The sequence below is a fragment of the Narcine bancroftii genome, chromosome 5 (genome assembly GCF_036971445.1).
Source record: "Narcine bancroftii isolate sNarBan1 chromosome 5, sNarBan1.hap1, whole genome shotgun sequence".
Classification (NCBI taxonomy): domain Eukaryota; kingdom Metazoa; phylum Chordata; class Chondrichthyes; order Torpediniformes; family Narcinidae; genus Narcine; species Narcine bancroftii.
Genome location: NC_091473.1, coordinates 77248306 through 77272850, shown reverse-complemented (window position 1 = coordinate 77272850; position 24545 = coordinate 77248306). Strand labels below are relative to the sequence as shown.

General features: G+C 39.6%; 1 long non-coding RNA gene across 7 annotated transcripts in view; it reads left to right on the top strand.

The window, feature by feature from the left end:
* The window catches only part of LOC138763559 (uncharacterized), a 70380-nt gene that overhangs the window by 14410 nt on the left and 31425 nt on the right, over positions 1–24545 (top strand). For 6 of the 7 annotated variants that reach the window (XR_011357648.1, XR_011357650.1, XR_011357649.1 and 3 more), the window contains one exon: positions 16703–16783. The exons of the other annotated variant lie outside the window; for it this stretch is intronic. This is a non-coding gene — a long non-coding RNA (uncharacterized lncRNA). The remainder of the gene's footprint in view (positions 1–16702; positions 16784–24545) is intronic. 7 annotated transcript variants of the gene reach the window in all.

The window sequence follows — 24545 nt, the reverse complement described above, 5'->3', positions numbered from 1 at the left end:
TATAGGTGCAGAAAATAAGTAGTCTGAGAGAGTTGTTTAATGGCCTTTCTGCGGTCGCTGCAGCTGTGAGAGAGGCTACCTAGCCTGCTTTCAGAGAGTTGGAAATTACCAAGCCCAGTGAACAAATCCTGTACCTTTTTTTAAAAGAAGCAAAAAGTGTTTTCTTTTTACAAACTTCACACCCTCCAGCTGCTTAACATCCTGTCTCTGCTCATTCACAAGGAGATTCCATTCTCTGCAATTTTTTTTGGTTTTTCATCTTCCTTATTGAGCAGTAATTCTCAGCCTTTGACCACTGTTCCACATTGGGAGTTTCCAATCCCTTGCAAAGAAGAGGATGTTTTAAAACATGAAAGGAAGAGGATATGGAGACGTCCACTTTACAATTACACGCCTCCCTCAGCTCCAGATTCCCAAAACATGTTCAATTAACTTTCCTTCCAACAGCCTTTTCAGCAGGGAACATGGCTGCTCTAATCATTCCATCCTATCTTGATCTGCACTTTACCTCCTCTTTTTGCTGATTCTTAATTTCCCATTTCCAAGTAAGTTTTCAACATTTTCTGAACACAATCTTCTTCATGGTTCACAGAGCACAAACAAAGATTATGTGTGCTTCAACATAAAAATGTGTTCATCTTGCTCCTTTGCATCGGGCATTTCTGCCTATTTAGTAACTGATAAATTTGGGCTATTTAAAAAAAAAATCTAAACAATAGATGAAAGCTATTAAAATTTACTTTATAACTGCTTTGGAGGTACTTAATGGGATTGGCTGTGGCGGAGAATAAATGTGTTTTTTGTGTATCTGGGAATAATATAAACAAAGGATTGTTCAGCAGACGTAGCTTTAAATAGGGTAATTGTCTATTAGATGTTTACACCATGCTTTTGAATTTCTGTTCATGTTAATTCATTGACTAATGATCTTCCTGATTCTTGGTACCAAGGATGAGTCCAAATCTGGTCCCAAGTAGATCAAGTTTGAGCTAATCCAAATCTAGTTGCTTTGATTAAATTGGGATAAAAAATCAGCTTTCCTGGTTCTACCCTGGAGAGGGTTTGATTTATTCATCTCATTAAATGCCAGACATTGTGAAAACTAGAGCAACGTTGATTCAGCTTTGGCATACAGCTTTGGGCTAGTGATGGTTTAGTCTTTTAAAGGGGATTGGGTTCTTCAGAGCAGCTTAAAATAAAGCTTTAATCCAAGGCTGGTTCTTTATTTTGTGCACCTGTTCATGTATATTTTAATTTTCCTCAAGATGTTATAAAGTTCCCAATGCTGCATGCAAGCAATGAGGAAACCTCTTTTAATAAATTTGGGAAGTTAGCGAAGTGTTGGACATGTCGAACGATAACAGAAATGAACAAAGATAATTTGTCATAAGGGAGAGCATGGCAAAAAGCCAAATAACAATTTGAATTAAAAAAAAAAAAAAAAATTCAATGGAAGAAGAAAATAACAACCAGCTTCAAAACAATTGCAATTAGTTTTAGAATGTTCATTGCCTCTGCAACCAGTTACAACTCAGCAAAAGCTACTTTGTAGTTTGACAGATTATATATTCATACTTCTTGGCAGCAACTTTAAATGCCTCACCTGATGAAATCTGCAATTTAATCCCACTGAGGTCTATTGCTACTTGAACACAATTTACAATAATTCCTCATTTGCTTTTTATTTGCTCCATATATTCATTTTCATGGTACCATCTGCTCTGTTTCCTTCTGAGATGCACTCTGTCAAGTGATCTGCTAGTTTATTGGCCAAAACCCTTTTAAAATGAATGTTTTTTTTTATTGGGAGAGGGGGGACCAAGCTTGGCTCATCTTTCAAATTTTAAGTTTACTTTAAAATTTAATTGTAATTTTTTTTAGACAAACAGCAAACTAACAGGCCATTGTGGCCCACGAGTCTCGGCTGCCCAATTTATACCCAATTAATCAACAACCCCTGATATGTTTCGAAAGGTGGGAGGAAACCAGAGCCTCTGTGGGAAACCCACACAGGGAGAATGTACAAACTCCTTACAGAGAAGTCCGGTGGCGCTGTAAAGGTATTGCTTTAACTGCTACACCAACCATACTGCCCCAATTTCATCATGCTTTTATTTAAAAAGAATTATCAACCAGTGTTGCATGACATCACAAATCTTTTATTTACCTCTGCAATATTGTGTTATACTTCATAGTGCCTTTAAAAGCATGCACTACTTGACTTGTTTCCAAGCTGGGGAGGAATGTGAGCTTTTGCAGAGTTGTCCAAGAAATGAATTTATTTTTACCTCATTGCCAATTATAGCTTTTGACAGATTTGAAATAATCGGTTATTTAGTCAGCCTTACAACTGCTAAGAAAGCCTAAGGTGGATAAATTTACAAGTTCCTTTTTGTCCTCAAAATTATAGGGTGTGGGAAGCTATGATAAGAAAGAAAGCTATCAGATGAAACAAAACTTATCCAAAGATGACAATAGTGCCCATCCAAGAATAATTTTCTGATTAAGGACTTAACAGGCAAGAAGTTTACTTTATACGTGCACTAAATACCACAGCAGATAAATAGTGGCAGCTCAAGTCGAGCAACATTGATGCGACTGTTGCGTGACCTTACAATCTGCGTTGAGAGTGTTGCATTTTCAGAGGAATTCTTCCAGATGATACATTAGGACTGAATCATCTGCCTTTTGGGTGGATGTGAAAATCTCATACCATGACTGAAAGGAAGCACAGTGGTGGGTGTCATAGTGAATACTTATTCTTCAACCAATATCTCTTAGGATCAATTACAGTGATATTTGTGACATCTAACAGTGTGAAAATGCTTCTCCATTTCCGCATCTTGCAACTGAAACCATGCTTCCAAAGCATACTGTGAAGTGCCTTAAGAGATTGAAGTTGTGGAGGGCACTTTCTAAATGTAAGCTATTCCCACAATGCTGCAAAAAGTGCATCATTGCTGAACTGTTAAGCATTGAAAGTTTAATCAATTTTGTCTCCAGGAAAGTTGCTGCTTTCTTTCAGGCAGATGTAGCTGTCTATTTGCAAGTTGCATCTATTAATCAGGTCAGTGAGCAAATCTTTGTATCCTTTTAAACTATTCACAACAGTGCTCTGAGTGGTATCATGGGCTTCATACCTGGATGTTCACCATTTGAGGGCTTCTTGTATATCTGTGCTATTGAATAACTTTCAAGACAATGATCTACAGTACATTCTGATGATTTTAATTAGCGAGTTCAGTTGCCTGATATGAATGAATACCAAAAGAAATGCCAATTGGATTTTTCATTTAATTTGTCACATTTAAGACCTTTAATTTTACGTCTATCCAATAAGTGCTAAGCATAAGTCATTATTACTTTATTGAACCCAGTGACTCTGCATTTGTATTCTTTCATTCCTGACTCTTTCTGAACTCCTTCAATCCTGCAATGCTCACAAGCTATGGATCTTTCACACTGCAGACAATAGAGCTAGTGTAGTACATTGTACAATATTGAATATAATGTAACCATTTTAGAACAGGGTTTAATAGGGGAAAATGTGAATATGGTTCTAATTATTTCACTTTGTTATGGTGAACTTTGAGATGTACAAAGTAAAGAACACACTTTATCCACTTGTGACCCAATAAGAAGTTTCACTCATGGAATTTGGGCTTTGAATATTGTCAAAATAATTTTGGGTAAGCTATTTGTCTTGTCTGATGAGATGAAAGGAACAAGAGAACATCACATTAATCTCATATGCTTTAATAATGTGGTTTTACATGTTGACAAGGATTTGATAAATCCTTGTCAAACTTTTTCTACATATTTCCATCACTGCTGCTATTAGTTATCATTTTAAGGAACTTGCTAAAATCTAGAAGGAATTCACCAAGTTAACAATTTCTTCTGTTTTGAATTAAAGATCCATTTATGAAGAATTACAGTCTCAAGTTGATAAAGGGCATGCAAAATGTTTCTTCTCAGACAGTTCTACTTAATAATAAGCATGAAAGAAAGCTCTGGAGAGGAGAGGGGAAACCTTTTGATCAAAGTTCCACTCAGTCAGAATGTAGTGATTCTAATAAAATAAAAATGTATTGTTTAAAAAAAAAACTTACGCAGTGGAAATAAATGTGAATGTCAATGTCATATGCCAGTGGTAAACTCACCATTTAATGCATGTAAAAGGAAGTGTTGCTATAAATCTTCCTTTGTGCAGATGTCCATTATTATTTTGATTATGGTGTCAAAGAGCCATTGTAAGACAGTTTATCCTATCTGTTTGTTAAGTCATGCTTTCACTGTTGCATTTAAAAAGTTGTATGTAAGAATATAAAACAGGTTAAGAATTGCTGGAGGAACGTAACAGATTTGCAGGAGGGGAAGAATTGGCAGCAAAATGTTCCAGGGTTCCATTGTTTCAGATGGGATAGAGGGTAAGGGAGGAAAGGAAGAGATGTGTCATGGCTAGTCGGGGAAAATATCGCAGCTGTGCATAGACAGGATAGCACTGAGGACTCGTCTACAGAGGAATGGGAAGGGCATGAACATGCTAGTCGGGCTGTATTCTTTGGCTTGGCTTCGCGGACGAAGATTTATGGAGGGGTAAATGTCCACGTCAGCTGCAGGCTCGTTTGTGGCTGACAAGTCCGATGCGGGACAGGCAGACATGGTTGCAGGGGAAAATTGGTTGGTTGGGGTTGGATGTTGGGTTTTTCCTCCTTTGTCTTTTGTCAGTGAGGTGGGCTCTGCGGTCTTCTTCAAAGGAGGTTGCTGCCCGCCGAACTGTGAGGCGGCAAGATGCACGGTTTGAGGCGATATCAGCCCACTGGCGGTGGTCAATGTGGCAGGCACCAAGAGGTTTCTTTAGGCAGTCCTTGTACCTCTTTGGTGCACCTCTGACACGATGGCCAGTGGAGAGCTCGCCATATAACACTATCTTGGGAAGGCGATGGTCCTCCATTCTGGAGACGTGACCTACCCAGCGCAGTTGGATTTTCAACAGCATGGATTCGATGCTGTCGGCCTCTGCCATCTCGAGTACTTCGATGTTAGGGATGAAGTCGCTCCAATGAATGTTGAGGATGGAGCGGAGACAACGCTGGTGGAAGCGTTCTAGGAGCCATAGGTGATGCCGGTAGAGGACCCATGATTCGGAGCCGAACAGGAGTGTGGGTATGACAACGGCTCTGTATACGCTTATCTTTGTGAGGTTTTTCGGTTGGTTGTTTTTCCAGACTCTTTTGTGTAGTCTTCCAAAGGTGCTATTTGCCTTGGTGAGTCTGTTGTCTATCTCGTTGTCGATCCTTGCATCTGATGAAATGGTGCAGCTGAGATAGGTAAACTGGTTGACTGTTTTGAGTTTTGTGTGCCCAATGGAGATGTGGGGGGGCTGGTAGTCATGGTGGGGAGCTGGCTGATGGAGGACCTCAGTTTTCTTCAGGCTGACTTCCAGGCCAAACATTTTGGCAGTTTCCGCAAAACAGGACGTCAAGCGCTGAAGAGCTGGCTCTGAATGTGCAACTAAAGCGGCATCTTCTGCAAAGAGTAGTTCACGGACAAGTTGCTCTTGTGTCTTGGTGTGAGCTTGCAGGCGCCTCAGATTGAAGAGACTGCCATCTGTGTGGTACCGGATGTAAATAGGGTCTTCATTGTTGAGGTCTTTCATGGCTTGGTTCAGCATCATGCTGAAGAAGATTGAAAAGAGGGTTGGTGTGAGAATGCAGCCTTGCTTTACGCCATTGTTAATGGAGAAGGGTTCAGAGAGCTCATTGCTGTATTATAGACTCCCCAATAGCCCAAGAGATTTGGAGCAGCAAATCTGTAGGGAGATAGCAGACAGAAAGTTGTGATAGTAGGAGACTTTAACTTTCTGCACATAGACTGCGACACTTGTATAGTAGAAGGACTGGATGGGTTGGAGTTTGTCAAATGTGCATGGGAAAGTTTTCTACATCAATATATATATATATATATATAGAGATATCAACAAAATAAAATGCAACACTTCTTTGAGGGAACCAGGCAGATCAGGTGGCAGAAGTTTGCGTAGGTGAGCATTTTGGGTCCAGTGACCATAATATCATTAGTTTCAAGTTAATTATGGAGAAATTGCAGGGCTCCTGGCCGATGTATTCAAAATATTCTTTGTCACGGGGGAGGTGGCAGAGGATTAAAGGGTTTCTCATGTCCTGCTGTTTAAAAGGGGCTCGAGTTGAGGTTCTAAATTGGTGAAAGGCCAATTTTGTGGAAATGAGGAAGGATCTCAGAAGAGTCAATTGGAATGTTATTTTCTGTCAAGGATGGATCCAGCGGGTGGAAGGCCTTCAAGGATAAAATTTTGAGAGTGCAGAGATTGCATGTTCCTACTAGGAATAAGGGCAAAGTTAACAGACATAGGGAATCTTGGTTTTCAAAGGATATTGGAAAGCTGGTTAAGAAAAAGAGGGGCTATATATGTGGCATAGACAACAAGGAGGAAATGAGCTATAGAAAATGTAAGAGAATGTTTAAGAAGGAAATTAGGAAAGCAAAAAGAAGACATGAAGGTGCTTTAGCAGATAACACTAATGGGTTTGTACAAGCATATTAAAAGTAAATGGATAGTAAGGGACAAAATTGGATCCCTAGAAAATCAGAGGTCAACTATGTCTGGAGCCAAGTGAAATGGAGGAGATCTTAAAGCAATTTTTTTGCATTGGTATTTACGCAGGAAACTGGCATAGTGAATAAGGATGGAATGGAAACAGAAGTATCATGAAGCATATGGAGTTTAAGGAGAAGAGATGCTTGTTTCCTTGACATGAATAAAGGTAGACAAATCCCCTGGACTGGATATGATATTCCCCCACACATTGAGGGAGACAAGTACTGAAATTGCAGGGCTCCTGGCCGATGTATTCAAAATATTCTTAGTCATGGGGGAGGCGCCAGAGGATTAGACGGTTGTTCATGTTGTCCTGCTGTTTAAGAGGGGCTCCAAGAGAAAACCAGGCAAATATAGGCCAGTGAGCCTGACATCAGGAATATGTCAATTATTTGAAGGATTTCTGAGAGATAGGGATATATAGTTATTTGGACTATCATGAGCTAATCAAGGACAGCCAGCATGGATTTATGTATGCTAGGTCATGTTTAACAAATCTTGTAGAGTTTTTTTTAGAAAGTTACCAAGAAGATTGATGAGGGAAAGGCTGTGGATATTCTCCATGTGGACTTTAGTAAGGCTTTTGACAAGGTTCCACATAAGAGGTTAGTTCAGAAGGTTAGAACACTAGGCATACATTAGAGAGGTTGCAAACTGGATTTGAAATTGGCTTGGTAAAAGAAAACCGAGAGTGGTGGTGGATGGTTGCCTCTCAGACTGGAGGTCTGTGTCAAGTGGAGTGCCTAAGGGATCTGTGTTGGGACTATTATTGTTTGTTATCTATATAAATGTCCTAGATCAGGGGTGTCAAACTCAAATTCACGGAGGGCCAAAATTAAAAACTTGGACTAAGTCGAGGGCCGAACTAAATATTTATTGAAAATTTTCAACAACATCTGCATGTTTTCTCTTCTTTCAACATGTGTAATGTTAAACTTTAGGATATAACTTTAGGAGGATAATGTTACAGGTCAGGAGTAGGTAGCTCAAGTTCACCCTTTGCTTGACCTGAGGGAAACATATTTGGTCCCTGTGGAGATGTAGTCAGCATTCACAGGCTGTGTCCATTTTGGCCTGCATCAGGACTCAGCATTTCCTGCTCACTCCTCAGGCTCTAGGCCTCTATTCACCCTCGACCCACCATCCCTCTACCTGACCAGTCCTTTACCTAACCTCTACTCATCCCTCACTCCACTCGCTCTGCTTCTACCCACCCCATCCTATACACGCCCCTCTACTGCCTCTCCCCTCAACCTGTTCCTCCCTCTACCCGTCTCTCACCCTCTAATCACCCCTCCCCTACTCGCCCTGCCCCTCCCCTTTTACCTCTTCCCTATCCACCCCTCCTTCTACTCATCCCTCCCTCTAACTGCCCCTTGCACCATCATAACTTCCCCTGCCCATTACTCCTCACCTACGCCCTCTGCCCACCCCTGCTTACCCACCCACTCAGGCCCAGCGCGCTGCCGATCAGCCTTTGTGGACAGCCACCATCTCTCTCTTCACGTGCAGGGCCGAACCAGCCGTCCCTGGGGTCCGCGTGGGTGCAAGCGCTGAAGGCCGTGGTGACCGGGAGAAATGCGCTCGTGCTGTGGAAGGGCCGTCTGGTGCCAGTTGCGTGGGGCTCGCGCTGCCCGGGGGCTGTGCGCAGCCTGCCATGCCCATCGCGCCGACAGGAAATCGCAGGCGCTCGCCCATCTGCCGCACCGCTTGACAGGTGGGAGAAGTGACTGGTTGTGCGGGGAGCCTTCCAACCGGCTTGCCGGCTGATGACATCGACAGACTTCTCGTGTTACAATTTCTCGTGTTACAATGGGGAAGGATGTGCAATGAAGGCGGAGGATGGTGGAGGTGACGTTACCAAAAAACAGCATTGGCTCTCGCTGCAGGGCGGGCCACCTCTAATACATTTTGAAATGATCTTGCGGGCCAAATATAATTATATCGCGGGCCAAATTTGGCCCGCGGGCCAGAGTTTGACATGTGTGTCCTAGATGATAAAGTGGTGAATTGGATCATCAAGTTTGCTGATGACACAGAGATAGGGGGCATTGTACACTGAGGAAGATTTTCAAAGATTACAGAGTGATCTGGACCAGCTTGAAAATTGGGACAGTAAATGGCTGATGAAAGTTAATGCAGATAAGTATGAGGTGTTGCACTTTGGAAGAGTGAATCAGGGTGGGACAAACATAACAAATGGTAGGCCATTGAGGAGTGCAAAGTGCAAAGAGATCTGGGGGTACATATACATTGTTCCCTGAAGGTGGCGTCACATGAGGACAGGATTGGAAAGAAAGCTTTTGGCATCTTAGCCTTTATAAATCAAAGTATTGAGTATAGAAGTTGGAATGTTATGTTGAAGTTATTCAAGTCATTGGTGAAACCACATTTAGAATATTGTATACGGTTCTGTTCGCCCAGCAGCAGGAAATATATAAATAAGATTGAAAGAGTGCAGAGAAGATTTACTAAGATGTTGCCATGTCTTCAGGAATTGAGTTACCAGGAAAAATTAAACGGGTTAGGATACTCCTTGGAACGAAGAAGGATGAGGGGAGACTTGATAGTGATTTATAAGATTGAGGGATATAGACAGAGTAAATGTGAGAAGGATGTTTCCACTTAGATTGGGGGAGATAAATATAAGAGCTTATAGCTTGAGGGTGAAAGGCGAGAGGTATAAGGGAACATTAGGGGAATGTTTTTCACTCAGAGTGGTAGCTGCCAGCTGAAGTGATGAATGCAGATTCAGTCATGAGTTTTAAAAATAAATTGGATAAATACATGGATGGGAGGGATCTGAAATAAGCAGGTTAGTGGACTAGCTAGTTTTGTTGGTTGGCACAGACCAGAAGGGTCAACTGACCTGTTTTTCTGTGTTGTAATGTTCTACGGTTCTAACAGGTCAGATAGCATCTATGACTAAAAATGGTCAGTTAACCTTTCGGGACTGGACCCTTTATAAATCTAGCCAGATACTGAGATACTGTCTAACCTGGTGAGTTCCTTCAGCAATTCTTTGGCTGCTTAGGATTCCAGCATTTGCAGTGTTCATATTTCTTGGATGTAAGGATTTTTGTTGATTGTGAAGTATTCAAATCTATTTGCATTTCTTCAGTAAAACCAAACAATCCTCAGGCATAAGCTGATAGGGTAAAGTAATTTTTATGCCACAGAAGTGAGATGGGAATTGTGATGTTTCTTTTAACCAATAGAGAAACTTGGATTCTTTTGATATCAACAGAACTTTATTTACAACTCACGACTCCATGATGCAGCCATGATGCAGTACATCTTGAATCTAATCCAGTGATTCTTAACCTTTTTCTTTCCACTCACGTACCACTTTAAGTATTCCCTATGCCGTAGGTGCTCTGTGATTAGTAAGGGAATAAAACCACTGTTTTAATTGTATCGAATTGACTCGTTATGTGCATGGTTTCATAACTCCAAAGAAAATGGGCCAATGACAATTTTTCTCAAGCCAAATATTTCAGTAACAATTAGGTCTAGAGCAGTGATTCTCAACCTTCCCTTCCCCCTCCCATACCACCTTAAGCAATCCTTTACTAATCACAGAGCACTTATGGCATAGGGATTACTTAAAATGGTATGGGAGTGGAAAGAAAAAGGTCGAGAACCACTGATCTAACCTGAACTGCACATTTGTCTCTGACTATCTCTGGTGGTCAGATGTATCACTAGCATTCTATCACTTAGTATTCCCTTTCCTTAAGATGTTTAATCTAACAACATGAAACACTAATACAGTATTCATTTAAAGTTCAACACAAACATAGCAGCACAAACTTTTTAAGTATGCAGTTATTTTTATTTCAGAGATTCAGCCAGTCAGGTGGATCTTCTTAACACAGGTGCTTGTATTGGGTCTGCTGGTCCACTAATGTCTAGCAATCAGGGTGTTTTACCTCTGTTGCTGTGCTGGCCGGATATTCTGAATTTGTCTGTTCTCTTGCGATTTCAGCAGGCTATTTTGATTCCTCCTAAGTATTTAACCATCCTCTGTTCTGACTGTGTAGGATCTTGGATTTGGTTATGTCTTTTTGTCCCATATGTTGGAATCTCTGAGTCTCACTCTGTCATGTTGTGCCAGTGGCCCAAATCTCTTGCTGAATTGTCATAGTTGACTTTTTGTTTCCTTTGCAGATACTTTTCTTTCCATTTGACATCTCTGTTCTTGTTTGAATCTGCAGAGTAGGATAGTGTTGTACGTAGTCTAATTCTCATCAGGACCTCAGTGAATGACTTGCCATGTTCAAGTGATGAAACTTGGTAACTCAATAGAGCTAGATAAGGATCAGAGTCACTGCCTTGTGCTTTCTTGACCAATTGTTTAGCTATATCAACTCCTTTCTCTGCTTTACCATTTGACTATGATGGCAGAGGATTTGAAGTCACATGTTGAGAATATACTCTTCTCCAAACTTCTGGAATTCTCCATAACTGTAGCATGGTGCATTGTCACTGTAGATAATTTGAGGTATTCCATGTCTTGCAAAGATCGATTTTGTATATCGGATCACACAAGCACCAGACATGTTAGGAAGCACAGCAATTTCCGGATAGTGCAGTAGAGAGTCAATAACCAACAAGAAATTATGTCCATCTATGTGGAACAGATCAATCCCAACTTTCTGCCATGGTCAGTTATTAATCTGGGTTCCTTTGTCTGCTTTGTGCAATATTTAAACAAGTCACACAGCTTGAAATAATCCTGTCACTGTCAAGATTTATCCCTGGCCCATAAATAGCAGTTATGGCCCTACTCTTATTTTTCCATTCCGAAGTGCCCCTTGTGCACCCTTTTCAGCATCTCTTACTGCAATTATTGAAGAATGATAATTCTGATCTGTCTGAGTAGAAGCTCATTGACCATACTCAGCTTTCGATGTTGTCGTATGGCTGACATTCACCTCTAGGCCATCCTGCATTCAGATTCTTGATGACCTTTTGTAGAATTCTTGTCCTTTTCTGTTTCAGCTGTGATCTGCTTAGATTGCATGTCAGATGAGGGAAGAGATTCAGTGATCAGAGTAACATGAAGATTCACATCTGTCTCTGTGGAACTCTCATTGTGTGCTTTGCTCTGTGTTGTTGCCCTGGATAATGCATCAGCTAACACAATAAGTTTCCTTGGTGTGTACACCAATTCAGTCATAATGTTGTTGCTTCATCATTAGTCTTTGGATTCTCGGTAACATTTCACTGAGATTTTTCTTGATTATGGATATTAATGGCTTGTGGTCTGCCTCTGCTGTGAATGTTGGAAGACCATACACCTAACTGGAATTTCTCGAGTCCATAGACCAGACCTAGACACTTCTTCTTGATCTGTGCATATCGACATTCAGATTTTGTCATCGTCCTTGATGTGTATGCTATTGACCTCCAATTTTCTTCCACAGCCTAAAGAAATATGGCACTTACTCCCTCTTTTGAAGCATCCATAGATGGGATAGAATGTAGTTAGAATGGTCTTCAATCATCCCCATTCTTCCTCGTGGTTGTCTGTCCACTTGAATTTACATTTGTCCTGTAACAACTTCCTGAGGTACATTGTTTTATGTTACAAGCCCAGAGAACCCCAAAACTCAGCAGCAATAGATATCCACCAAGACAAATGGTTACTTAAACAAAAGTTGCTTTTAATTATCTTTAAACATGAAAGCAGAATCACACTTTAACTTATCACTATTGACTTAACTAACCTAACTTAACCCCCTTCTAATTCGAAGCGCATGTGTGTGTAAGTTCAGAAAAGTTATTTGATTCACAGTCCAATCTTATTGGTTGCAGGCAATTCTTGTACTGTACACAGAAGTTAGCATTTATAAAGTTCACCAGGCTTGGTGCTTGAAAGGTAAATGGTTACTGCTCAGAAAGGTTCTTGTTGGTTTTCAGAAAGAGATTTGTTGTATGTTGACTCCCATAGCTGATTCTTTTTTTTTAAAATCAGCCACTTCAGTGTCTTGCCAATGAAACTTTCTCCCGATTATATCTTCTTTCTTTCAGGTCACCACAGAGTTCCTTTTCTGTTTCTCTTATTTCAAGTGAAATATTAGACAGCCAGTCCTCTCCTCTTGCATGATATACAAGGGCTTTGACCAGGCTGAACTAAGCACTCACAACCCATCTTCCCAAATGGGGTTTTCCACAAGCTTGCCAGTTTGTCCTATTCCAGTCCCAGTTGCTGCTGCTGACTGTAACGCTATAGAACTGAGCTCTCTCTCTCTGAGAGAAAAAGCTTGTTTGACTCTCTCTGCTTGCAAAACCATATAACCCTCCTAGAACAGCAAGTTCCACTCCAGACAGAATGCAGCTCCGACAAGCTCTTTCATCTGTTGCCTTTTTTTAAAAAAAAATCCATTAGTGAAGTCTCTTGGGCACTCTCCAAATCTTTTGGAAAGACTGTTGGCCCTGACATGTCTAGCATGAAGAGAGCTAGAGTATTTTAAATAAAATCTGTTTTAAGGTGTTTGTATGTGACTTACACTAAAAAAAAAACTTTTCCCAATTTATCTCCCAAAAACATATCTATATTCTGTCACATTTGGAAGACAGGTTTGGTATGAATTTACCAGTTAAATTGATCATTCCCAGTACTCTCAATATGCCTTTTTTCTCAATATGTCTGGACGTCTCTAAAATTGCTTTCATCTTTCTCTTGTCTGGTTTCACACTAGTCTCTGGCAGTTTATGTCCCAGAAGGGCAATTTCCCTCACACCAACTGACATTTCTCTCTGTTTAGCTTTAATCCATACTTCTGGATGCATTGTAGCTCTTGATAAGCCTCTCATTGTTTTTGTGTGGATCCCCATGGGATCACATCATCCATGTACTTGTTTGCTCAATTTATGATGTACACCGTTGTCCTGTGAAACACTTCCAGAGCTGAAAATATTCCAACAGGCATTCTCAGGCAGGAGTATTGACCAAACAGTGTATTAAATATATAATATTTTGTGCCATCTTCATGCAATTTTATTTGCCTGAAGCCCTGGGATGCATCTAACTTAGTGAAAAACCTTGCACTGGCCATCTCACTTGTAATTTCATCCCTGGTTGGAATCTGATATTTTGGCGTTCTAGTCTTTTGAGTCCATGCACACATGTAGGTCACCATACTTTTTGACACCCACCATTGAATTTACCCATTCTGTGGGCTCCTCCACTTTCTTTATGACCCCTAGTGACATCATTCAGTTGAGTTTCTGCTTGAGCATGTCTTTAGTGATACTGAAACCCACCTTGGGGCATGCACCACTGACTATGTTCTCCTTTAACCATATCATAGGTGATTGGTAGAACACCAAACTCTTTGAGGAGATCTGGAAATTGATCTGATATTTTCTCGATGCTGTTCCGTTCATGAGTGCTGTTAATGAGGTACACCCTCTTGACTAGGCTTAAGTTATCACATGCTTTGTCACCAAGCAGTGATTTGTGTCCATCTGGGACTACTGTGAACATGATGTGGTGCTCTTTACTTTTAACTGTAGTCGATGTATAGCTTTTGTCATTGTGCTACCCATTGTAGGCCTTGAGCTGAACAGAATCTGGGTGGATGTATGGTTTTATCTTCATTGTCTTGATGTCGTGCTCACAGATCAAATTGACATTTGTCTCTGTGTCCAGCTTGAAAAGAATATCTGCTCCATTTGCATGCAATGAGACAGTCCACTTGTCCTGATCAACTCATGTTTACGCTTGGCTGTTCAGTGTCTGTTGGTTTGAAATCTTGCTGCACCACCATGCCAGTGAAGAATGCATTACTGAGGGCAGTTTATTCTATAGTGTGCAGACTTTCACTTCTGTTTTGTTTCCCTTTAGAAAAAACATTATTTTGCATCATGATTCTGCCTTTTGCACTTATTACAGATGTTTCTATTGGATGATGATTGTTTTGGTGCATGTTGAATGCAACGTTGTTTACAATTGAATGTTTCTGTATTGTTGTTATTTCCTTTTTCTCCTTATGTGTGTGTCCAGACTCTGTGGCTATGGCTATGTCTTCATTTTCACTGGTTTTTGCACTCTCTTCAAACTTTTACGCATGCTGCAGAGCAAATTCACTGGCGTGGCATACCTTCACATTTCTAGCTAAGGTAAGCTCTGTCTCTCATAGCAACCTCTCTCTCACTTTTTTAGCAATAATTCCAAACACCATTTGATCGCAGTTCATTGAATCTTGCAGCGATCCAAAATTTCACGTTCTTGCTTTTAGTTTCAAGTCCGTTAAGAAAGTAATGAAGCTCTCTGCCTGCAGCTGCTTGTGCACATGAACGTACATTTTTCTTTGGTGAGCTGTGTAACCTTGTCAAACATTCCCTGCTCATTTGCCTTGGCAAAACAAATGTGTTGAAAACACCAAGTGCTTGAGGTCCTGACACACTGAGTAGCGGTACAATCTTCTGTTCATCCAGTTTGCTATCGAGTCTAATGGCTTGCAGATACAGTGTGAATCGTTGTTTGAACAACTGCCACTGGTGGTCAACATTCCCAATCCAATTCACAGTGTCGGGTTCCTTCAGTCTTTTGCTTTTTTTGTTGATAACGATCAATGCACACTCCTGGTACCATGTGATCTTTCTTTTAAGCAATAAAGAAACTTGGGTTCTTTTGGTAGCAAAAGTACTTTATTTACAACTCGCAACTCGGAGGTGCAGCCACGTTCTGTACATTTTGAATTTAACCCGAACTGAAACATTTGTCTCTGAATCCCTCTAGTGGTCAGGAGTATCACCAGCACTCTATCACTACAGGAATGTTCATCTCCAATAAGAGAGTCTCCTCTCAATGGTGGCAGTCAAAGACATCAGCATTCTTTGAGTATAGCATTAACCTGAAACTCAACTGGACCCATCACACAAATACTGTGGCTCAAGAGTCGATCTGAAGTTGCATGCCCTGCAGGAAAGTGACTCATTTGGTGACACCCTTAAGTCAGGTCATCATCCAAGGCAAATATAGGAGTCAAAGAATATTCTCTGCCTATCTTTTTTTAAAAAAAATTTTTTCACACTATAAACCATATTGACCAAGATACATACAGACATTTTTCTTCTTAAATATATACAGTGTCGTTTTTTTTTCCCCCTCCCTTCCCTCCCTCCCTCACCCCCTTCCCCATTTATTTGAAGTTTCTCTGCCTATCTGGAGGAGCTACAACACCATCCAGGAAAAAGAACCCTGGTTAGTTGGTATCTCTTCTACCACCGGTATTGCATCTCCAAGATACACTGCAGTTAGTTGTCTAAACTCTTCCAATAGCACCTCTGAAATTTGGAACTCTACCTATCATCAAGACAACCAAGGAAGTATTTATAGTAACTGTACCACTGGCACTTTATCCTTAAATCACAATGACTTTTTACTTGGAGTCATTTAATCACGCCTTTTTCATTGTTGGGTCAAAATATAGCAGCTCCCTACCTGCAAGTACAGGTTTTATGATGATTAGATGTTTTAACAGTAGGAACAAAATTTTAAACATTACTGTAACTTGCTCCAAAAAAAAACAATTCACATGGAACATTGCAACTGCATGTTTTAATAGCAAATAAATTACTTTAGAAAATAGTTTCAGCAAGTCCTTGCTGAGCAGAGGGCAGCCTATTGGCATCTATCAATTGGCTCACAATTGCATGATTAAATTACAGGCATGCTTGTAAGGCTGCCAGAAAAAAAAAACCTCTGTTCAGTGTACAGTAATTACCAACATTACTTCTAATAAATGTGATATGATAACATCAGGATTCAACTCGGGTTTTAAATGGTTTAATTCCACAGCCATTCTCAAAAAGGTCTTGAACTAAGAAGCATTTACACAAAGAAGCAAGTGGTATTACTGGAAAAGCAATTTGAACTTCATGCAGAACGTACACTCTCTTCAAAAGAGTACTTCTGTAACAACAGTATTTGAACAACTGGAGTTTCAATACCTGAAGATCAGAAAAGGTTACATTAATTAAATTATATAATTTGTTAAGATTCAAAATTTAATACTCAACAACTCTTTTGTCTTTCTTGTAATGCAGAATGATCGTTACAACTAAATCAAAATTGCCCATTTAACAGAGAGCTCCATTCAATGCAAAAACACTAAATCAGCAAAGCAGGTTAGTGCTCCAACTAATGTTTCATTATTCCACCGAGAACATTTTTTTAAGTAAGCAAACAAAACTAAAAAAGGACAATGAATCTACTGTAAAGTGGCGATGATCTAATGTCTGCGGGACTTGGGGCTATCCATATACGACAGCAGAGAAATCTGAATATTATTGCATTCAGCAAGTACTAAATATTTAGAGGTATAGTTTGTGCATTGCTCATTCATTCTGCAACTTGCACAGAATGTTTGAAATTTTCATAGAAGAATTAACAGTTTCCATAAAGTGAGTGAGTGCCTGGTGACAGAGTAAGATGGATGAATTTTATTTCAGGCTGAAGACATTTTCCACACTGCCTCAGCAGCTAAAAGTCCCTTAATGACGACTTGATGAAATAAGTTGGGAGCAGACTTGCCTCGGAATCAGAAGGTGCTTGATACTACATTTTGTGGAGTCGAGTCTTCAAATCAAAGATGATATGTGGTGCAGTACTAAAGAACAGTTGCATTATCAGAGTTCCAGTTACGTGGAATGGACAATAAATGCGTTCTGTCTGACACAAGTGAACACCTCTATTGCACCAGCTCTGAGATGACCCTTCTATTTGCTCCCTTTTGTGCTACAATTCACCAGCTGTTGTGGGCCCAAGGTTTCCTTAATCAAGATTTAATACTGGAAAGCTGGAATTGTCTTTAAACCTGTAGTGGAGCTTATGATGAGATCAATTGAACTTTTTGGGTAGAATTATCTAAGAACACAAAATTCATGCAACAAGATGGAACTGAGGTGGAGATCTCTTGTATTCTAATTGAATGGTGAATCAGACGAGGACTGATTTGCCTGCTCCCCTTCTTGTGATCTTAATGTTGAATGAATAGTGTAAAATGGTATGGTGCAAAATAAAATGGATAGCCTCAGATTCACTGCAGGCAAAATAACTCAAAATAACCCAGTGAAATTTGTAAAGGTACTTTCATTTAACTGGAGTTATTTGGTAAATGGGATAATTGAACTTTCACCAGCAGGTAATTTTAAGTCCACTGGAAAAGCAGATTGAGTTGACAAGGTAGTGCAATGCTTATCTAAAATTGGAAAGAAATGATTTGTGCCAATTCTATATCCTAGTTTGGTCAGTATGATCTAAACTAATCAGGGAGATGTCACAGTGGAAATAATTTACTGTGGAAAAGTAAAGAAAATGAGTGCACGTGACGAGCTTAGCTTAAAATAACTCTTCATTATCTGACAGACGTAATTATTCAGTGACAGAACAGCAGAGTCTGACAACAGCAATATCTATTTAATTTACTGTCAAATCACAGGCACCAGTTTGATCAGACTTTGAAATGAGGCTGCAAGATCTGTCACCCCACCACCAGAGCCCACTGTCCTTCTACCTTGCTGTCCTCATAATGGTATTTAAATTACAGACTTGAAGACGCTTCCTAGTCACAATAAAACCTCGACATATTCTCCAGTCTCTCATTACAGTGTGTCTGTGCTGCAATAACCCTCTCATCTTCTTTTCATACTCCTCAACTGCCTTCGACAAATAAAATATTCAAGGTGCCTCAGTGGAATAGGAACCTCTTTCCCTCTTAGAGTGAGCATTGCTGCATTGTACACGTGTCACACTAATCAGATTTTTAGATCCTTTGAAGACATTTGAGGAATATGAAGCAAACTCAAAGGAGCCTCTGTAAATTGCTGGTGCATTCCCTCATGCATTGCTGCATAATTACAGGGGCCCAGCACAGGCTGTTTGCCTTCAAGCAGAGACAACCACTCAGTCTGTGTTGCTGGCACTCTCAGTCGGCATGCAATTCCTGCTTCATTGTCTCTATGCCACAAGCGACACCCAAGGATGAATATCCCCTCCACTTGCCCCATCCCACCCCCTCCCCCGAATTTAGATTACATCCGACCCATAAATGGATATAAATTCCTGTCTCTGCCTTCATTTAAGGGTGTGCCTCTTCTCCTTCCCCAAATTTGGCTGTTTTGCCACTTTCAGATTTTAGTTGTATGTGTTACCACTTCCTTGATGGAATCTCTTTTACCTTTCTCACTGCCCATTTCACTGTGCTCTTGAGATAAATGCATTTGAGAGTTATTATGGCAGAGTAGTGGAAGCTTGTGCACATTTCTTGTTCAATTTTCATTTGTCTCATTCCTCCTCTTTAAACCCGTGTTTTGTCATGCTATTTCACCAACATTTTCCCCAACCTACTTCTTGCACAATTCCCAATGGAAGGATTCTCCCAACACTGGGGTGGGTGCAGGCAAGCTTGTTCACTTCAGAGCAGTGTGAGGGAAGTGAAGAGATGATTGCAAAGTTATTGCTCACTCATTCCTTTTCTCGATCCATGATGCCCTCTCAAGGTCACTAGTCTTGACGCTGACGAAAAGCCGAACACTTTCTTGGTTCCGCTACATAACTAGAGTTCAGGATGTTCTTTTGCACTTGAAGGATTGGCAAAAAAGTATTGTTGTTGGAATTGTGATTGAATCTTTCAGCAGAAATATAGTGGACTAAGTGAAAACCTCTGTAGCTATGTATTTTTCTTCTGCAGCATGAGTGAATATGTATGAGGGTTGTAAGACAGGTAAGTAATAATGAAGATATAACAGAAGTAGCAAGGGTAAAAAGAAACAGTGAGGAATCAGATAGAAAATCTGAGTATTGTGGCCATTGTCTTGTGAAATTTGCAAAATGATTTGAGAAATCCTTGACCGAGAAGACAGTCTTGCACTCATTAGAACCTATATGCTTGACAATGTCGTAAAAGAAAGTAGTTTCTTATTGCTTTTGGGATGATATAGCTACATCATAACATTTCTATTGCAAGAATGGCATCTCGTAGTCCCAAGACCACTGAATAAAGCTTTTAAACCATTAACCAAGGTCGTCCTTCATTTGAATGATCAGAACTGTGATCTTCATCAATTTTTAATTCTTAATCATCTTGTAGAATTATGTTCTGATATTGTTTTATTAAAGTTTTTGAATCACATGAACAATTCAGAATTCCCTTACTTTGAACTTAATGTGCTCTAGCCTCCTGGTCAAAAAAGTAATTTCCTTCCACCTTTCTCATAGTGGCTTGACGGAAGGAAATTGGATCACTATTATGCTTGCCTGATTTTTTTTTGCAATGGAAGTTGTTGTGTTGACTTGCCAGGTTTGCACTGGTTTTAGATTTCAATGTGAATTTAAGATGGTGTGTGGTGTATTTGGTTTGGACACTGGGGAATATCTTGGTTTGGATCTCCATTTAATCTTAGGATTTCAGTGGATATTGCCCTCTTGATTTGAAAAAAAAGGTTGTTTCTCTCAGTAGTTAGGAGAGTGGCCCCCTAGATTTCATGCCTTCCTGAATAATTTGAATGCAGTTCTAACAAGCCAGTATTTGACAGGTGGCAATGTGAAAATGATAAGCCCCCTGTAATTTCTTGCCTTGGGAATCGTGGTAACTGATGCCATGAAGTTTTATACATGAGCAGTGCAGTGAGGGATGAATCTCATCGGTGGTAAAAGTTGATGATGATGTAGTGACAGATTGTAGATGGAACCATTAGTCTCCCAAAATATCCCTGAGGATTTTTGCCTAATTTCCATTCTTACTCTGGCTGCACTAGGAGGGGATGACTTGGCAGTGAGTATTTACAGTTGGTTCCATTTGGGGTAAAATTATCCTTTCTCATCCAAAAACTACCTGGAATTCTGGAGAAAAAAAATCCCAAGAATTTTCAAAGCTGAAATTACTTGTTTGAACAATTCGCTTCATCTTGCTCCATAAAGTGTGGTCCCCAGAAATGATACTGCTCCAGTGTCATCAACCCTCTTACAAACTAAATATTTTTTGCAAATGTTATCAATAAACATTCTCTACTTATAATAATCACTCAACCATTTAGCCAATCCCTTTTGCTCTTTTCACTTAGTTATGTAATTAATGTGTTTTTGTTTCTTAATTTACATCAGTTATCAGTAAATATTTGAGAAGTTGTTAAAGGTCCAAGAGTCCAATAAACCACTATGATTGGTGGGCCACTGGGCTAAAGACTCCAGCAGAACATTGAGGCTTCAACACTTCCTAGTCAACTGCAGTGTTTTACCTGTAATACCCATTAGCTGCTTTGGACATCCATGCAGTTCATTCTTGAGTTACTGTTTAAGGACACAATCATTGTTTTCACCAAACTGTAGATATTAAACACATTATTTTATTGTTTCAATTACATGGTCACTTCACAATTGTATAACATATTACAACAATGTGTGGCTCTTTTTAACAAGGAGCAATTTACTATAATTGGTAAAAACACAGAAATTACAGCCAAAAAAAATCTGGAAGCAAATTTCAACTCAATCGCCCCATATTTATCAAAGTTTACATTTTGATTTGGCAAAGAAAATATTCATTGAATGTTGAGTTGTTACCATTGGTAATGGAAACTACCATTAGGATGAATGTACAAAGTAGTGACAGTAGTATTTTATGCCAACAAGTACAGAACATTACCAATGATACCTTGAAACTGAAAATAAACAATTAGATACTTTTTTTGTATTAGCATTGATTGGTAAATCATTTTGTGGAGTGCTGTAGATATATGGGTGATAATATTGAAACAACCAAAATCTTGTTTTCATGAAACTACTTGAGACAATTTTGATACTAAGGAGAGCAATGAAAAATTCACTTACACAACTGGAAGCAGTTTTCAACCCACCTTTATCACATAACTATTCTGCAGACTTCAGTGTCTTCAATGTGTCACACAACATTGCTTTAGTCTGAATGCACTTTTTTCTTTAGACAACGGCTGCTCTGAGTCAATCCATTCCTGAGCAATAGAAGCCTGAACATGTCAGCTGTACTTCATTCATGTGGAATGTGGCCAGGGTCTATGATAATCAAGGTATTAACCCAATTTGAGACATTTTTGCTGGAAGCATTGTGCATACAGCTTGTCTTTTGATTTTTAATGTTAATACCTTTGAATTAACACTCTCTCAATGGCCACAATTAACAAAATTTTACCCCAAACTTCAAACATTTATTTTGAACATTATCTTGCCAGAGGCCAATGTTATAGTCTTAACCCTTTCCAGACAAGTCAGCCGAAACACTTTATATTCATACTTGGTCCATTGTGTCTTTTCACCTTAGAAAGACCATAAAACATCATTGCAGAATTTCAAGCTGGTTTTTTTTAAAGGAATGAAAAAAAACTCACCCAAAAATCTGGCTCCTTCAAGCATGAATTAAGGTTCCTGATCACAGGGTGGCATGGTTAGCATAATGTTGGTAACAGCGCCAGTGGCCGGGGTTTGAATCTGGCATTGTCTGTAAAGAGTTTGTACGTTCTCCCCATGCCTGCGCGGGTTTCCTCCAGGTGCTCTGGTTTCCGCCCAACCTTCAAAATGCACCAGGTTGTAGGTCAGTTTGGTGTAATTGTGTGGTGTAGGCTTAAGGGCCGAAAGGGCCTGTTGCCCTGCTGTATGTCTAAGTTTTTAAAGTACCAAATGTCCACTAATAATGGGAGTGGAAATATATTTTTAAAAAGTCAATAAAAGCACATAGGACACTTAGATTAATTCTGATTTCTGACTTATTCTGATGTGTCATGAAATATTCTTGTATCCCTTGCATGTAAGCAGTCAAAATTTGAAAATTATTAAATTGGAAAGGACCTTTAATTCCCTTTGTTAAAAAAGCTTCAAGGGGTGGAGGAATTAATTTTGCGCAACAAAACAAACTGGTCAATCCATTTCAAATCCTGTTTGATTCTTACTGCTTTAACTTAAGAGGACAGAACAGGTAGTGAGAGTAAACAATTAATGGAATATAGGGAATTGCCAATTTATTTTGGCATTGCAGATCAAAAAAAATGCACTCCCAGTGATTTCCTCAGAACATGTTTGAAACCTGTAGCCTTTGGTAAGTGCTTAATGCATATTACAGAATTTTAATACCAGGTGATCAATTCTATTTTCATCAGTATCTAGCCAAACAATAGCTTTGTTTGAAATAGTTCCTTGCAACTCATAATGGATTTAAAAAAAATTGTGTACCTGAGGACATGATCACGTTTCCCCAAAAGTTTAGAGTGAAATTAAATTTTGAGTATGGACACACAGGCCTTGCCTGATCTTCTGTTTTCTCCAATGGAAGGGAATGGGGGGTTGATTGTTTCGTATGTGACAAAATGATTCCATGTCATTACTCTTTATCATGTCACCTCTGCTGCAATTAACATGGAGCAATTAACACACTTGCCATACTCAAGGAGAGAAGTGACACATGGGGCTTCCTGCTGGCTGACTATTAGTTCCTTGATGAAAAGAGTGCATAGCCCTGGGTACCAATGGAGCAGTTTCTTTTGTGAGCCACAGATTGTTCCCCAGTTAGAAATAAGCTTGCTCAAACTTGTTCTTTTCTGTGAGTGTCATACTGGGAAGCCCAAAGGCGTGGCAATGTTATTGGCTGAGCAGAGGGAACAGAAATGTCCTCTCCCTGCTATTTTCCTTTAACTAGATGAAATGGTTGAAAGCTTAAAAAAAACTTTGGAATTTCAATGGGGTGAGGTGGAGGGATGCTGGTTGGGGCCATGGTAGGAAACTGAATAAGATGCTTTGGTTGAAGCAGTACAAGAAGGAAGAAAGTATCGTTGAGAAGCTAATTGATTGCACTTTTAATTTACTGTCATTAAAGAGATAAACCAATTTTAACTTGTTCTTTTTATTATCTGGACAGATGAATACTAAATATCTGTGATTAAGAACATTTAATTGGGTGTTAATTTTTTGCACCATGCCTTTCATTCGACTTTCATTCTCCATTTGTTCCTCTTCCACTTTCTCATGCTTACTGGATACCTTCTGTTAATTGTCATAGAACATTACAAACACAGAAAAAGTGGTAAATAAGCCCAGTGGCACCAATCGTTTGAGCACGGTGCTCATATTTACTTGCCATGACCAGGAACAGGTTAATTGTGCATCATAAATTCAACACCCTATCTCATGGAGTCACCCTGTTCTCTTCAAATTCAGATTCCTCTCCAAATCTTGGCTGAAGCAGTTGGCATACATATCTGGCACGATTCCTCAGCACTGTTACGCTGAAATTCTCAAATTTTTAAATCTGAAGCATGGGACTCGTGAACGATTGATTCCTGGAATCCATTGTGAGGAACATATGACAAGAAGTTAACAATAAATCAATTAGTTGTCATTGTGTTCATGTCCAATTTGACAATTTACTTTTATGCAGCATTTTGCACCAGAGTAGAACAAACCAAAATTAATTGTGTTTGCAATCAGACAAAAGTTGGCAGCAAATAAATTTAGTGCAGATGAACAAAGATGTGAGTGGGGATCAGTTATAAGAAAGGTCTTGAAGGGAAAAGGTTACCTAGGGAGGAATTCTAGAGTTTGGAATCGAAACAGTTAAAGGTGAAAGGAAGAAAATGACTAATGTAGAAAAAGAGTCTCAGGACTGAAGGAAGCTTTTCCCAAGCATTACCATAAGAGGGGAAAGGGATTAAGAACCAAAAAGAATTTTTACATATGTATTTGTTTTTTGTCTGTATGTATGTGGTCAACAATCCAAGAAGAAACAAATTTTCAATCATAAATAAGCAGTACAAGACATTGGAATATAGAAGGGCTTTATCATGTTTTCTTTTTATTAATATTGGTTCTGATTTTACATCAACAACGTTTGCAGAGGAATGGAAGATTACAGAATAACACATTGCA